Here is an 18,157-nt window from a genome sequence, read left to right as displayed (position 1 = left end):
TAAAAGAAAACATCAACATGGGCACGAGTGAAGGACCTATATGATGCAAATCAGGTGGAAACCCCAGGAAAGCTTGGTAATAGGAACATAACTCAAATGAAAGGTCGTTATAAACAACTTAATGAAAGTGTGGGCAAATGGGTTGGTGTTTACCGAGAAGCATATAGAAAAAGCAGAAGTGGAATGATTACGAAAGATGTTGAGAATGAAGCTCATAAATTATACGAGACAAGTGGAAGCAAGTTCAATGACACAATTGTTTTTAATGAGGTTATGAGTAAACAACGAAAATGGGATTTATAGCTAGATCATGATGTAACACGATCACGTCCTGAATATGAAGTGCGGGATGAAGAAAGTGGCGGCAACACAAAAAGATCAAGGTCTACAGAAGAAGGGGAGCATTGTGTTCAATCCAACACAGAAGAGGCAAATATTATTGGTTCAACAATTAAACATCCAACGGGTAAAGATGCGGATAAAAGAAAAGAAAAAAGTAAGTCTTCTAGTGAAGTTGTTGCAAAACTTCGTGCAATGAGGCTTAGTAGAGATAGTGAAGTAGAGGTCATGAAAAAAAAAGACTCAACTTAGATTAACAAAGGGAGCAAAAAACAGATGAAAAGGAGCTAGTGCAGATGCAGAGTTTGCATTTGAACACACCCCTACAAAAGGAGCACTTGTCATATGAAGAAGAAAACATGAAACGTTTTCTAATGTCTAAATTTTATGGAAACTAATTGCAATTTAGTGTATGTTTTATTTTCAGTATGCTTTTAGTGTGTTTGTAAGATATTTTATTTTGTATTTGTATCTCATGCTTTTAATGTATTTGTAAGATATTTTATTATTTATTTGTATCTCATGCTTTTAATATATTTGTAATATATTTTAATGAATGTAGAGTTGTCATTATCATCTTTACTGAATGCATAGTTGTCATTATCATCTTTCGGAGACATCACTCATTTTCAGTATGCTTTTATTGAATACAAAGTTGTTATTATCATCATTATTGAATGCAGAGTTGTCAGTATAATCTTATCATCTAGAAAATCCGTCATTATCTTATGTGTATAAAATTTTGTGATGTGTCGTCTTTTTATAGGATCCTTGGATTTTATCTAGATAAACTATTTTAACATTATCTTTATTTAAAATATGAAAAAAACAAACAAAATTAAATATTCTTCCTATATTAATAGAGTATAACACTTACATATTTTCATATCCACCTCCAATTCGTCATTTCACTGTTTATTTCTAATCTCTTTGAAAAATGTCTCATAATGCAAACTCATCAGATGGTTCCAGTTCATCGAATGTGAACAAATATGATGAATGGGAAACACGAGTTGTTCAACAGAATAGACAACTGGATGTTATCATGAGTGATTTACTCATAGGCATGCCAAGCATGAGCATAAGAGATCATCCTAGTGCAAGAAGGAGGTATTGTGATCGAGAATGTGAGCAAGGTGAGGCACGTTTGATGAAAGACTAATTTGTTTACAACCCAACGTATGGTGAAGCAAAATTCCGTGGTAGATTTCGAATGCGAAAACCACTATTTCTCCGCATAGTGGAAGCTATTATAGCCAATGACCGATATTTTCACCAAAGATCTGATGCCACAGGCAGACAAAGTTTTTCATCGATACAAAAATGTATTGCGGCTATGAGGGTGTTTGCATATGGGACATCAGCAGATGCAGTTGATGAATATTTGAGAATGAGTGAGACCGTGATAAGGGATGCTCTTGTAACGTTTGTGGAAGGTGTCATTTCATGCTTTCGTGAAGAGTACCTTAGAAGTCCCAATCAAGATGATTTTACACGACTGCTCCATGTTGGAGAAGAATGTGGATTTCCAGGTATAATAGGCAGTATTGATTGCATGCACTTGGAATGGAAAAACTGCCACACCGCTTAGGCTGGACAATATGCACGTAGAAGCGGTAAGACAACAATAATTTTGGAAGTTGTTGCATCGTATGATTTATGGATATGACATGTATTCTTCGGAACACCAGGTTCATGCAATGACATTAACGTCCTCCAAAGATCTCCTCTTTTTGATGATGTCTTGGCAGGTCGAGCACTAAAAGTGAGTTACATTGTGAATGATCGAGAAAATAATATGGCTTATTATCTCATTGATGATATATATCATTCATGGGCTGCCTTTATCAAGTCAATAAGTTCTCCATAACTTCGAAAACAGGAGTTGTTCGCTGAACATCAAGAGACTCCTAAAAAAGATATTGAACGAGCATTTGGAGTTTTAAAAGCTCGTTTTGCATTTCTTCATCGCCCTTGTCTTGTGTGGGACAAGGATATGATGGGGAAAATTATGATTGCGTGTATCATTATTCATAACTTGATAGTTGAGGATGAACGACAGACATACCTTCATTATTATGATTCATCAGAATTTCTAACTACAGAAGACGAATAATCTTTTGAATACTCTACTTAACGAATTGGAGATCTATCAAGTTATATGATCAAAAGGGTACACGTTCGCAATAGAGAAGCTCATAATGCACTAAAAAACGATTTGATTGAGTATATATGGAAAAAATTTAGCACTGAAGAATAGTTTAGTAGTTTGCATCTTCTGTATTTGTAACTTATTTTATCTATTTTATTAAGTATGTTTCATGAATGTAAAATAATTTTTTATCTAATTTTATTTAATTTTATGTTTAAAATAAATAATTTATTTGTTTCAAAATAAAATATTTATTTTTAATATTTCTAATAGTTTTTAGTAAAAGAAAAATAAAATTAAGTTATATTTTTTAAATAAAAATGAGTTTGGATTGGGTTGCTAATGGTGTAAAAAATTAGATTGGATTGTGTTGTATAGGTGGAAGAGAGAGAAAATAGTTTTTTATTAGAAAAGTTGGGTTGGATTGAGTTGCTAATGAGGGTAGTCTTGGTGTTGGTAAAATGTTGGTAGTTGTAACGTTATTACCAACAAAATGTATTGTGTTGCTAAACTATCAGAAACCGTCACTAAAACCCCTTTAATTAAGTTTTTTTTATCCGTTGACAAGGCCGGTCCTGAAAAATGAAATATTTTTAAAGGTTCAGGACGAACAAGAAAAAAAGGGTTCTTATCTTTATTATAATTTTGAATTGTTAAATAAAAATATATAATAAAAAAAATTGGGTTGTATGCAGCTGCCCACTTTACCCCCCCTCTAAGCCCCCCATGTCCGTTGGTATCGTCTCTGTTTCTGACGGACTTTTCAGTCGGTAATACCTTCTTTTCTAGTAGTGTGGAGTAGGAGTGAAGGGATCAACAATAGTGACTCCACCAGATAAAATGCTCAGGTTGCCATGTGTCACACCCCAAAACCGATAACGGCGGAATACGTTTCGGGGTGGAGGACGTCATGTACAGTATCATCACGATTGCATAATAGTAAAAACAAGAAACATACAACCATTTCATTTCGTAGTAAGTTTAATTACAAGTGTGTTCTGTAAAGTTCAACAAACATTAAAAGTAATACAAAAAAAAAGAAAAAAAGAGATGGATCTTGTATGCTCCACCTTCTCCAAAATGCTGCGCCTGTACCTGTCTATCTTTGACCTGAGGATACAAGTTATTTTGGAAACGAGTATCAGCATAAAGCTGGTGAGTTCAAAAGAGTTTAGTGTGAATTTTTGTATAAAATGCATTAGAACATATAGTGTGTAAAGCTGTGATTTACAGTTTGAAAGTAATAGAAAACCCTAGAAAATCCTATATTTTCCAGAAAAATACATCGTGAGGGAAAATCTTCAAGTTGCAAGTAAGTTTCATTGATGAAAACCGTTTGTTGAAAGAGTATATTAGTAATTTACCAATACTTAGTGTAAATAAGAAAGGGTTATGCCTGTCGGCAGTAATAGTGGTGCAAACTCCCATTAGTAATAGATACTTATTTACTTCGGGATATTAACTTATACTTTAGCTTTAGTATTTTAGTGTGGATATAGTATATTCCTTGTATGCGACTGATAGTGTGAGTAATAGAGGACCCCATGACCTTCCCGGTCATGCACAGTGTAGTGAAGTAGTGTCGTCCCTGGGCTTGCACAGCTCGGACTGAAGTTAACAGTCGGGATGTAATAGTGTCTTCCCCCATATAGATCTATACATGTAGCGTCGTCTTCCTAACGGAAAACTCTGGGCATAGTATGTAGCGAGCAGAGTACCTTGTAGTGAGTTAGTGTGTTACCTTCCTGATTAGTGCTTTCTCTTGTATTATAGTGTAGTAGTCTTTTATATAGCTCGTAGTGTGTTCTCTTATTCGTGTGTCGTCTCGTAATAGTATGTATTATAGTATGCAAAGTAGTAGTAGTAACGAGTAGTAGTGGCCTTAACTATACCTATTATAGTTAACTTAGTGTGTATGGTTCTTGGCAATCTAGTAGTACAGGCATCGAATGGAATGAAAATACTCGTATCCAACACCAATATACATGATATATAACTAAGAAATCAATGACAGTCGGACGGATAACAACTACCCTAAGCCTACAATCAAACAAGAACAGGAAATAGGGCGAGCTATCGGTCCTAAGTTCTTCAAGTCTTACTTATATAAATATATTGGTGTGGTTACATTTTATAAGAAAATTTATTTAATAAAAATCTTGTCAAAAGGGAACATTTAGAAAACAGTTTATTTATCCAAAATAGTTCTGAAAACGCAAAGTTCTTTGATAAGGCATAGTGATAAATCACATGTGATTTGAACTACGAGTAGTGAATCACATGTGATTAATTTTCATAAACATGTATATTTGACTTGTATCCCCCCCCCCCCCCCCCCTTAAAACATATAAAAACATTTGAAAGGTTCATTAAAGGGGTATGAACTCACCTGGTGTAAGCAGATCCGACGAAGGTGTTGGGTACTCGGTGTCAAGTAAAGACTTGGACACACTTAGTGACCTATTTAACATATGATAACATATGTTCACATACAATTAGTACATTTAATACTAATCAAACAAATATACGCACCCTAAGAGCGGAAAACACTTTTGTTAAGTGTTTGGAGTGTCCCGGGTAACATTTAAGGGTGTGAATGGCTTAGGAATGGAGTTTACTCTCCAAGAGTAAACTCACCATATGGTGTTTACGGCCCAGGGACAACTCCCCATGAGTTTACGGCCGTAAACTCATGGTGAGGGGTTCTAGGATGCTTTAAGGCCTTATACTTCTTCATGGAATTTTGCTAGGTCCAAAACTAAATGGTATGAAGGGATTTAAGGCTTTTAAAGGGGCAATATAGGAGTTTACGGCCCATGAACCACCCTTATGGGAGTTCACGGCCGTGAACTCCTATCCTTTGGTTTTATGGAAGTTTTAAGCCCCTAATTTACTTCTAGTAATTTGTAATAATAGTCTAAGGCCATTTGGGGGACAAAAACCACCTTTTGACATAGTTTGGAGGTGTTTACCGCCTAGGCACTTGCTTGGGCCATAAACTCCTTTTTACCGCATATTTCCTTGTGTTTGAATGTTCTAAACCCGAAATAGCAAGCCCCTAATTTATGTATTAAGCCTAAGGGTGGTTTGGGAGTGTTTTTGGGGCATTTTTGCAATGATAAGAGGTGTTTACGGCCTAAGCATGTTCTTGGGCCATAAACTCTCTTTTATGCCCTAAAATCATGTGTTTTGATGATTAAACACTCCTAGACAAATTTCTTAATTGGTTCCTAGGCTCAATGGGACAAGTTTGGGTCATTTTGGCCTCATTTAAGGGGTTTACAGCCTAAGGAGGATCTTGGACCGTAAACTCCTTTTCAACAGCTTAAATGGTCAAAAATTGAGCTACATTCATGAGTCATAATGTTTAGAATAGGTTAGGGTAAAGAGACTTATAATTTGGAAGCGTTTGGTTGCGGATTTGAGTCAAAACGTGATTTATATGAGAGATAGAGTATAGAGAGAGGGTGAAAAGGTTAAAATGGAGTTTACTCCCCTTTATATAGGGTCACGAGTTGGGGCTCAGCAGAAATCTACCCGATACTGTCGTTTAACGGGGCTTTTGGTCGCACCCGATTTTGTGGTCGTAATAATAAAAACTAACTTTTTCCAATTAAATGGAAATGTGGATTATGTGTTTTTATTTATCTTATCACGAAGTTAACGACATAAAAATATAAATAAATAAAACATTTATTTATTTTACAACCCTGAATTAACGGAACTTTTTATAAAATGGAATATTCCGTTAACGGTAACGGGGTAATGTAACGGAATAAACTTTGGGTTGTCACATCATCCCCCCGTTAGAGGGAATTTCATCTCGAAATTCAGTTCTAGGCAAGGAAGTAGGTATGAATGATAGAGGCAGGAGGGTACTTCCTACTCGGTTTATCCTCGCATTCCCAAGTGAACTCTGGTCTGTGTTGGTCATTTCGACAAACCTTCACCTACGGGATGCATGCGGATTTCATCTCGTGTAGCTAGTGGGTTCCGACTGGTGTATCTACGAGATTTGGGTTCTCAATGGTTTCTATCACAACGAGTGGGATACAAAGAGTGACGTCGGGTAACACATATCAAGTCTAAGAAGTGGATCGATCGGGTGTGAAGCTTGTGGAATATCAGAAAGTAGTAGAGGTCTGACGAGGGTTGGACCAATCTCCGTGAGGATTCTCAGATGGTCCTAAGCTCTCAGAAGGGTAGAGCTTTTCAGTACTTAGAACATAGTGTATTTTCATGGCAAGATTATCACTGGCGTGATCGCCATTCCGAAGTTCCTAACGTTCTCACTCGTACTGGATGTGTAGTCCTTCAGGTTGGTTCTTAGGGAGCTCGGGTTGTCTTTGGTTTCGTGTTTCTTGTCAACTGGTTGTTAGAGGCTTTCTAGATCATCGAATGGGTTGGGTGACTATGGTTATCTGTTTGCTGAAGAGTGTCTATCTCAAGCTCGTGCAAAATGAACCTGCACTAACGAATCTTGAGATACGAAAACCCTCAGGGTCGGGGAGATAGGGTTTCACCAGACGAGTGTTGGACTATCTCGGGAGGTGGTTCTACTATTTCTGCGTGAGATAGTACTCGCGAAACACCTAATATTCCAATGAATCTCTAAGGCTTTGGTTTATTCTAGTGCGGAAAGCGCGTGCTCCTGCGTAACCCCTCGACTAATACCAAAGTTGGTGTCAAGTCTATAATCTCTTCGGGATTTGGGTCATGAGGCTTAACGCAACTACTTTCGCACTTTGATCAAGTATTCTTGGCTACGGAGGTTATCATGTGGTTCTCGGTATCCTAGGGTTTACTTCGGAGAATGTAGTCTATCGTCTACAAGGCGACGATGACTTCCTCCATGCGAGAGGGCGGAGGATCCTAGGCACCACTTGTCTGTAACAGGGTGGACAAATTGCCTGAGTAGTGTGAATATCTTCGGCAACTACTCTTCCGAAGTTTCTAAGTTTTCTCGGTCTAGGTCAAATCTAGCGAGTATAGGTTCCATTACTCGGAACTTTAATCTCTTTACTAACTGAGGGTGTTAGCTACTATATGGGCTTAACTGGTATGATAACGAATTTCGGATTTTGTGGTCATTATAGTAGCTCAACCCGCAGTGGTTATCTTGACTCCGACTCCTATTTTATGGAATAGGATGAAGGGTTCTACTAAGAGGTTCGCGGTAGAGCTCATACTTAGCTTAACCACTAATACTTGGTGTATGCAAGCCGTATATAATTGAGGTCGGCAGGATGTTCAGCTGTGCGACTCCACCCCAAACCCAGAACCCAACAAGGAACAGGGGGTAGGGAGGAAACACACACCTTAGATCTTTTTGATTTAAATTATATACCACCTTTACGCATATACCTGGTTATAGTGATCAGTCTCATGAGTTCTGTCCTCTGGGTTCACGAACCTGATGTGCGAGGTGCGAAGGGTCTTTATGAGGAATCTACGAAGTATGCTTCAGATGGTTATCGTCTTCTGGAGTATCTTGCAGTGTCTTTCACTTCGGTTTCCATATGACTAAGAGGGGTCGGTCAACAGCGCGTGGTACCCTTCTCTTGGGTACTTCGGGTGATTTAAGATAAGAGGGACGACTGACGGATCGTATTAGGTTTGATTATTTGTGTTATGTTTAGGTTCGAAAGAACCTTTATCTGCCGAAATGGCTTACAGAGAAAGTTCTTTTTACACAGCACTAAGGTTTACACATGGTTGCACATGGTCTAACCATGACCGATAGAGCCGTCGAAATTGGCACACTTCGACATGATATAAAATGACGATCGATAGAGTCATGTGCCGAACAGGCACACTGGTTCTAGGCGTCTCGATTTTTGTCCTGTGTATCATTGTCGCAGATACTTGGACCGATAGAGTCGACGCGGAACTATAGAGAGTCCTATCTGTTTCCGAGTAGAGTACCTTTTCATGAATGGATTCTCACAAGGGATTTATATAATCGCCTAACATATACTATTCATGTATATTTAAGGTGGGGAGAACTGTTGACTGAGCGACTCCGCCCTAAATCCACAACCAAACAAGGAACAGGAAATTAGGCGGCGACTTTCGCCTTATTGGGAAATATTTACATTTTGAATTAGTGTTTTAATGTTTTTAGTTTAGTTATCTGAGATCGAGAGACGTACCAAAAATTCTACCGAGTTCCTTGACGCTTCTCCCTAAGTAGTAGAGTTAGGCTCCTCCTGTGTCTTTGTCGTTTCCTTCAGCTGAGCAATCCCTTTTGAAGTGCCCAATCTCACCACATAGACGGTAAAGTGGATTGGTCGTCAGATTGGAGATTGATGCAATACGCTCCACCAGAGTTCTGCATACACGAGCAGTATGCCCTTTCATGTGGCACCTAGGACAATAAAGTTCCCGGCATATACCATGATGATGGTAGCTACACTTGCCGCAGTAGGGAAGGTTTCCTAGGTATGGTCTTTTTGAAGTCGGGAGGGAAATATTAACAGGGTTATTGACTGCCTCAGCTCGTTGCCCCTTAGAAGGTCCTTGAGCCGAGGTACTTCCCTCCTCGATCTTGAGTTTTCTCTTTAGTGGGTTCGGTTGAGGTTCTTGGGTGGCTGGGTATGCAGGTGTTGGTTGCTGCTATCCATTGCTAGGATCGGAAATCCTGATGGGGCCCTTACTAACACTGGCGTTGTTAGCATTCAGGTGAGCCATGACAGCTGCTACGGCTGCTGAGACTGCAGCTTGGAACGTGTCTTCATCGAATAAGAGAGTAGGTTTCTTGCTTGTGGACTGGTTACGCTTCTTCGGTGGCATGTCTTTCGTACACGGAAGGAATACAAGATAATGAGTGACGATGGCTAGCCCTGGACGTATCTGTCCTGGTTGCATTAGGCGTAAATTTTTCCCGTGCCTCAGGTACTGGTTGTCCGAGTGTCGACCTACATCCCTATGATGTAGTCCTGGTAATCAAGGTAGGAGTATGAGTATCGGAAAAAGGCCATGAGATGCGAGTCGTTCCTGCTAAGTTACCTTTATACTGGGAAAGGTTTCACTCTCCGGCCTGGAGAGATTTGAGAATAGTTCGGAACGAAACTACGGAAAGAGAGGCTCACAAGGGCTTATGGCTAGACTCTCTCAATAGAGATGCGGGGATCCGCTCTAATCGTGTTACTGGCAACGGGAAACGACGGTTGTCCTAACACATAGCGTGAGTAGTGTAACCACTAACTCACTAAATTGTATTATTTTATGGGTGTATTAGCGTGACGAATACGAGGAAAAGACACTTCTTGGGTTCCATGTACTGGCTCCCTCTGTGTACCTCGTATCTTTGACTAGAAATCGGCGTTGGTTTCCTTCGGGTAGTTACCTAGGGTTCTTTTCTCATGAAGACACATTGAATTTCTACTCCACCTCACTTCCGAATCCGACTCCGGATGTCTTTACCTCATGATGGATGACTGGAAATTTCGGAAGTTTAGGTGAACTTCTCACCGATGTCCCTAAAAAGATATAAGCACTTGGTGAATTCAATGGTCTCGACCCAGTTCATTTATTTCCAAACAAGAAATCTTCTCAATGAACCTCCTCTGGGTCTGAATCAACTCTTCTGCCGAATACTGAAGTGGTTAGGGTTTCTACAGGGTTCGTGCGAGAATGGAAATGTCTAAGGAATCCTAAGAGATTATTAGCATTTCACTGGATGATCCATATCGAGTCCTGCTACGATTACACAGGGTATACTAATCATATATAGCTTAGATCCGATAGGCCTTCGAATATGTGATACTACTCGGTATCCACATCCAAACAAGGAAAAGGAAGTAGAGCGAAACCACACATTCTTAGCCTATGGGATCCTCATTATATATAACCTTGGGAGTATACCCTCTGTAGTTGTAGGTATACCAATAAGGATCTTTTTAGTCCTTCACATATGTATGTTTTAGAGATACATAATACTCCTATAGTATTCTTATGCTAACGTTATTATGGTAGTGTTGGTAAGTTTTAGACTTGTTGCAACACCACAACCAAACTTAGGCACATGCTAGTCACTCCCAGGAAAATGTAGTTGATCAGGCTACATCCCCCCAAATGTGACTATATGTCTCTAAGCCCAATTGTGCTATCCAACAATCTTAATACTTTTGTTCTGTTATAGTGTGATACTGACTTCTGTGTTTTATAGAGGTGTGTGTATAAATATACTTAGTTAAATCTTTTAAATACTTAACAGTATATATTCTTGGTCAGAGTGTTTTAGTCCCGAAGCGTTTATAGTTCGTATATCTTTTATAGGTTGATATACTTGATTCACTATAAACAATGCTCTGATACCAATCTGTCACACCCCAAAACTGATAACGACGGAATACGTTTCGGGGTGGAGGACATCATGTACAGTATCATCACGATTGCATAATAGTAAAAACAAGAAACATACAACCATTTCATTTCGTAGTAAGTTTAATTACAAGTGTGTTCTGTAAAGTTCAACAAACATTAAAAGTAATACAAAAAAATAAGAGATGGATCTTGTATGCTCCACATTCTCCAAAATGTTGCGCCTGTACCTGTCTATCTTTAACCTGAGGATACAAGTTATTTTGGAAATGAGTATCAACATAAAGCTGGTGAGTTCATAAGAGTTTAGTGTGAATTTTTGTATAAAATGCATTAGAACATATAGTGTGTAAAGCTGTGATTTACAGTTTGAAAGTAATAGAAAACCTTAGAAAATCCTATATTTTCCAGAAAAATACATCGTGAGGGAAAATCTTCAAGTTGCAAGTAAGTTTCATTGATGAAAACCGTTTGTTGAAAGAGTATATTAGTAATTTACCAATACTTAGTGTAAATAAGAAAAGGTTATGCCTGTCGGCAGTAATAGTGGTGCAAACTCCCATTAGTAAAAGATACTTATTTACTTCGGGATATTAACTTATACTTTAGCTTTAGTATTTTAGTGTGGATATAGTATATTCCTTGTATGCGACTGATAGTGTGAGTAATAGAGGACCCCATGACCTTCGTGGTCATGCACAGTGTAGTGAAGTAGTGTCATCCCTGGGCTTGCACAGCTCGGACTGAAGTTAACAGTCGGGATGTAATAGTGTCTGCCCCGTATAGATCTATACATGTAGCTGATGGGTTTTGGTCATAAGACATCCTATGTGCTCATACAAACCCTAAAGCTTGGATCTAGGTTTCTCTATTGTACATGCTTTGAATCTAAGACTATAAACCCTAATTCTAGCATATGGAAATCGATATTAACATATAATTAGGTTTAAGATATTACCTTGATTGTTATGTAGCAATAACAATCCTAATTCCTCCTTGAATTGACTTTGGAATGCTTAGAGTCACAAGTGTCACTCCTCTAATGGCTTACAAACACTAAGAGCAAATGGAGAAGGTATAAAGAGAGAGGAGAGAGGTAGGAATTCGTCCTTAGGACTTCTTGGGAAGACTTAGATGAATTCATGAGCCTTAGGGGGTTTATATAGGTGTAAATATTAGGGTTTTAGTCCTTATCCTTATCTAGTTGCTTGCCCACCAAGTAACCATAAGATAAGTCTTAGAAACCCTTATCCTAGTCGAATTCTAAGGCATTATCTCCTTAAATTCGTTCACCCTATATTTAAGATAATCCTTACCTTATTTTGTAACTATCACATAATTACAAATCAGCCCCTCTAGTTTAATTAATTACACTTGATCAAAATTAATTCCTAATTAATTATTGACCAATATTAATTAAACAAATATGATTTCTCCTTTAATATATTATTCTTATAACATATTAATAAATCATAATAACCTCTCTCTCTATTTATTTCTCCAATCAAGTTGCTTTGGTGAAGGCAACCCAAAAGGACCATGCACCATCGGGTCAAGTACATACCAAAATAGTTATGGACTTAGACACTAATACAACAGTCTCCCACTTGGATAAGTGTAATAACTATTCTGCGTATGACTTCAGATCCTGATCTGCAATCGTAGCTTTCCAAAGTCGATGTCAACTCTGATCCTATCAGATACGCGTGTCCTTAGATAAGGGATCATATATTCCTCCATTCTAGATATCGTATGAGATATGATTTCTAATCATTCTCTTTGTACTATATCTCGATTTCCAATTTATGACGACTGACTAATTGAACAAATCAAGTTAGCCCTAGCCCGGCCGAGCATTTACGTTTGTCATCACTAAATCATCGAGGGGCCCAAAGATATCGCTTTTGTCCTACTTTGGATAAAAGGAACGGATAAACTTTGATACAATGATCGCTTGCACTTACTTACCGAATCACACACAATAATATGTTTTATAACACCAAGTTACTAGTGCGTTTACATATTATCAATATGCAACCGATTAGCAAGATACAACTCACACATCTCAGTTTCAAGAATATAAGATGTTATCGTCTCACCAATCACTCGTGATACAATTCATGGAGTGATCCAAGTGAGCGTGGGTTTAATCCAATGCTCAAATTCATATTCTTAAGCACTCATGAACGTTGCAGCAAACATTTGCTTATGTCTAATACTCTTTTAGACAATCCACACACCAATTCACGACAGTCTTCATTCATATCTACTTCCAACATATGAACGACTGTGGCCCGTTTGAATAATTTGATTATTCTTAATAAACTCAATTATTCTGGAAGTCAAAACATGCAAAGTGAAACAAAAGAATAATACTAATCACATATGGTCTCAACCCTTTGAGTATAAATAAAACTCCTTTTATTTATCACCATATCGATTACTCATTATTTGTCGTTTCGGGTAATCAACTTCTTACTTGAATTTCTACACTTATCCCATGCTCATATCATGCACACAATGTTTACCTATGGTTCTTGCTTTGTGAAATAGATCAAATTGAACACGTTTCCAATCATTCTCATTTCACAACTCCAAATCCTTTTTCATAAGTAAAAGAATATCAAATTCTCGCTACTTATAGAATATGCTAGATTCTAACATTTTATGCAATGATCCTTTTGTAATGTCACTGCACCAAAGTCACAAAGACTATTGCCAATGATATTACAAAGTCCTCTATCAGAGATTGTTACAAGATAATTCCTTAGATATGATGTCTCTCACTCAAAGTACATTCCTTTAAACATCCTTTTGCACAAAAGTTTCTAATCTAGACATAGATTTTCAATATTCAATTCCCAATATGGACACGCTTCCATATTTTCCATATGACAACTCATTCTTAATAGAATCTTATCTATTCATAATAATGTCGATATGGTCCATCCAATATCATGCTTCCAACTACCCACAAGCAACCAATCCTCGTTGAACTTTGGATTGTCCTTTGATAGTTGTTTAATTATTTTAGTCAAAACCAATTCTAGTCCCTTTTTCCTCTAAATGCGCTAGACATTTGGAAAATTTTAGAATGGTCAAACATTAAAGCATTTGCAATCGATCCTATACCCGAAGCGTATGGGACACGGCGCATAATGTTTTATTCGCTGTGTTCTCAAAATTCGAATTGTGAATAGGAATGCCGTAATCATAATCGAAAATTTTAAGAACACACTATGTACCTTTGACTAAATTTATCAACATTTCTCAACCTAATCCTTTAGATTTGAAATGAAGCATAATATTCTCTCCCTTAATTATAGCAAAACAACTATTCCATCCTTACAACTTTGCAAAGAATGACTCTTGTTTTCTATAATTAATATTGCCAACTTGCAATACTTTCCTTAATAATCATACAATCATAACATTTATGCTCCCACTATTATGAAGATTATTATAAAACATAACACTTATGCTCCCACTAGCTTTGACATGTATTCATAAACATCTTAACTTTCAGAAAAACAATACCTATTAAATTTCTTAAGTCCATGTTTCTAATACTTAATGCTTTGATAATCTTTTATCAAGGCCTCTTAAGCTTATACACCTTTGCTTTAGATAGTTCATATGTGTGTCTAAACTATTAAGACTAATTGCCAAACCTCACAATTCAAATCATGGAAAGGGATACCGTAACCATAATTGAATTCGAGAATGCAACTTTACAATCACTATCTTCTTAAAATCTTTCTTAGTGAAAGCATTTCCTCACAATCATTTTCATGAAGGAGGAAATCTTATGAAACTTAGATTTAAACAGTATATTTGTTCCAATCCATGTGAATTTGTCAAAACCAAAGTTTACGACAAATTCAAACTCATATGGACCGAACTCTCTTAATCTTGATTTCTTGCCTTATGGTAGCACAGCTGCCCACCATGTCTTCCAAGTAGTTAAGCAGTTCACCTTTGCCTATCAAAGTACTTTCCATTGATCAAGGTCCTTTCCTTTTATGCATTCAAACGAGAACTCATAGGACTCATATGCACAATTAACTCAATTGGAATGGCATAGAAAACAAAATAGTGTCAACACGATAGGTTGTAAACCTCAACTCGTGTGCTAGTGATAATCGATAAGGTTTATTTGATATGTTCTTGAAACCTTTCAAGACCAATAAGACTCCCACTGAGATTCTCTTGATAAACATTTCTTGACAACCAAATATTCAAGAGTTAGTGTAGTTTTTTTTATCAAAACACTTCATAAATTGGTCCTAGTTGGTCTTTGTCTTATCCAAGACATCACAACTTTCCACATTTGATGAATGCTATAAACCTTCTTAATACTTTTCACTCATTGTCACAATCTTAACTTTAAGACTTGCTATTGGAACGAAGTATGATTGACCTTTTGATTTAACCATTTCTTTAATTCTTGATTCCTCTTCTTAAACATACAATTGTACTAAGACTCACTTAGAGGATCAATTGAGATATGGTTCTTAATCATAAAGACCTATCATAAAGCATAAAGGGTACTCTCCCTTCTTCTTAGAATGGAGAAACTTTTATCTTTCTGCCTACTTGATTCTTATTCGTTTTGCTATTGATTTAAACCTTTTTAATCAATTCCGAATTATACTTAATCTTATAAGTATAGTCATATTTACTAAACCTTTAGTAAATCATGACGAATATCTTTTTTTTCTCTTATGGTGGACTTGATCAATACGCAACTTTGTGTACTTGATCTCCTAGTCCTTCACTTGACACTTTGTCAATGAATTAGTCTAATTTCCAAATATGAAATTTCTCATTCATAATGCAACCAAGTTGCGTGATTCAAAATTTATGTCCAATTGAAATTTGGGCGATGAGAAACTCTCCCTATTTGGTAAATTCTTGACATTTCCATAATATAACTAAGAATCATATCCATTCGTTGTAGAAATATGCAAACATCAATTTTCATAACGATTTCATTGCAAGGAAGTAAACAAATAAATAAACAAGTTAAACAAAATTTATTTTATTTATAAAAGCAGCGGAAAACATTTGTCCTTACAATGCAAAATCCATTGAAAATTATGTATTTCAGAAAGAAAATTTCTAACAACTCTATCATAACTATCTAAGCTCAAAATCTAATCTTCAAGTCCATGCGATCAAGATCCATTTCTTGTGATTAGATTCATCTTGCTCTTTCACCAAGCTTCATTTCTTTTCACCGATCCTGCAAAACATTCAAATGCAATCTTATCACATCATGTATTTGAATCAATGAATAGGAACTTAACGAAGTTAGATAGTGGATTTTACCTGAAGCGCAGTCATACTCTTTGACTCTCCCATCTTTGGAATTTTCAGGCACTTGGGGCAGACTTCTATCCAACGCCCTTTCTCTTGGCAGCAAACGCAGGTCGCTTCTCTTAGAACGTCCTCGGAAGCATGGTCAGTTGACTCTCCTAACAAATACGCTCCATTGCTTCACCAAATCATTTCTGATTCAGCAGCAATGATCATGTAAGTTAGGTCAATGAGGTTGTCGTCATGATCCATCATATAATACTTTCTTTTGAACTCATTATATGATTCAGGAAGTGACTGCAAAACCCAATTTACAGCAAACTCATTCGGGAATGACACACCCAACATTATCAACCTATCAATGTGTGATTTCATTCCTAGAACGTGGGCACACACGGGCTTACCATCTTCATGTTTCATTTCTAATAGGGCTTTTGTGATATTGAACCTTTCAATTCTTCCATCTTGTGGGTTAGGGAGAAGAATTGGAGGAGGAGGAGGAAGTGAAGCATGATTTCTTGTTCCTCGATCGAATCGTGGAATATCATCTTCATGTGGAATGCTTGTTCCACGGGATTTGAGAAGACCATAGTTGTCAAACTTTGACATCTACAAAACGGGAGAAAACAAATTCAAGTTAGTTGATCGATTGAGTCCTTAGTAAATCACCCAAATGAGATACTAAGGCTAGGACCCAACACAATACGCTACAACCTAGAAAAGGGATGTCGTAATCTAGTTGTAGAATATTTGAAGGTAAGTGAATGACGATTCACTAATTTCCACCATGATAAACGAAAAGAAATTTAAGTTTTAAATCTATGAAAACTCCTACATCCTTTGAGATTCATTGAACATTTCAATGGCATGTTTAAATCTTGATATGCCCCTCTTGTTTGTGATTGGGATGCCGAGGATCACAAAGCGGGTGTGAATAACCATGCAAACTTACATGGTGCCCTCACATGTTACAATCACCTATTCGATGTACCGGTAAACCACACACGCTCCACCAAACTATGACAAACATTGAGTCACCCTTTGCAACCTTCGCTTAGAACCATTTAGTGTGCCGGTAAACCACACACGCTCCACTAACGTCTTTGCAAGGGCACAAAGTGTAATTTCATGGAATTGCATCAATTCAATTTTGCCTAAGTAACTAAGATTGGGAATTTGAAAAACATTTAGTTACTTGTAGTTCATTATACTTATAATGGAAGGTTTCGTCCTATCCTACGCGTTCGGCTAACGACCCTCCACTAGTCAAGAGTGCGGTGGGTAAGAGTGGATACTCATTCAATCGCCATTTTATAGGCAATTTCCTTAAACACGCCTTATAGACCAGTTTTGTGAATGAGGCCTACTAACGGTAAGACTGACATTTACTCATACACATATATATAATGTTAGAATTTTAATGTTATATATAGTATAAGGTGCATTTTACACTTTTAAAATATTAGGTGATCAAATTTAACAATTATACTTTTAATTCAATTAAATTGTAAACCTAAATTTTTATGGATTTATTAAACTTCTTTTAACTATACACCTTAATTAATTAATAAAATCATAAGGGTGTGATTTTAACTTTTCAAAACATTACTAGGGTCTTAGAATTTAACATTCCTAATTAAACTTTTAATCAACTTTTAAATTCCAAAACTTGAGGGCAAGTTTTGAAACATTTCAAAACATTAGGGTTTAGAATTTAAATATATATCACAATTAAACAATTAATCAAAATTTAAATTCCAAAACTTGAGGGCAAGTTTTGAAACCTTTTTCAAAACATTAGGGTTTTAACTATTTAAATTTCAGAACTTCAAAACTTTAGGGTTCAAATTTAAACTACAAAACCTAAAGGGGAAAATATGAAACTTTTCATAACAACAAGGATCAAATAACAAATAATTCAAATTAACATTTAATCACATAATTATCCATATTTAATTTATTTAATGATTTCTTGCAAAACAATTTATCAATTTACTCAAAATAATTAATCAATTATCACAT

Source organism: Lactuca saligna, chromosome 1 (genome assembly GCF_052625555.1).
Source record: "Lactuca saligna cultivar CGN05327 chromosome 1, ASM5262555v1, whole genome shotgun sequence".
Lineage (NCBI taxonomy): Eukaryota > Viridiplantae > Streptophyta > Magnoliopsida > Asterales > Asteraceae > Lactuca > Lactuca saligna.
Note: the sequence above shows the minus strand (reverse complement) of the source record.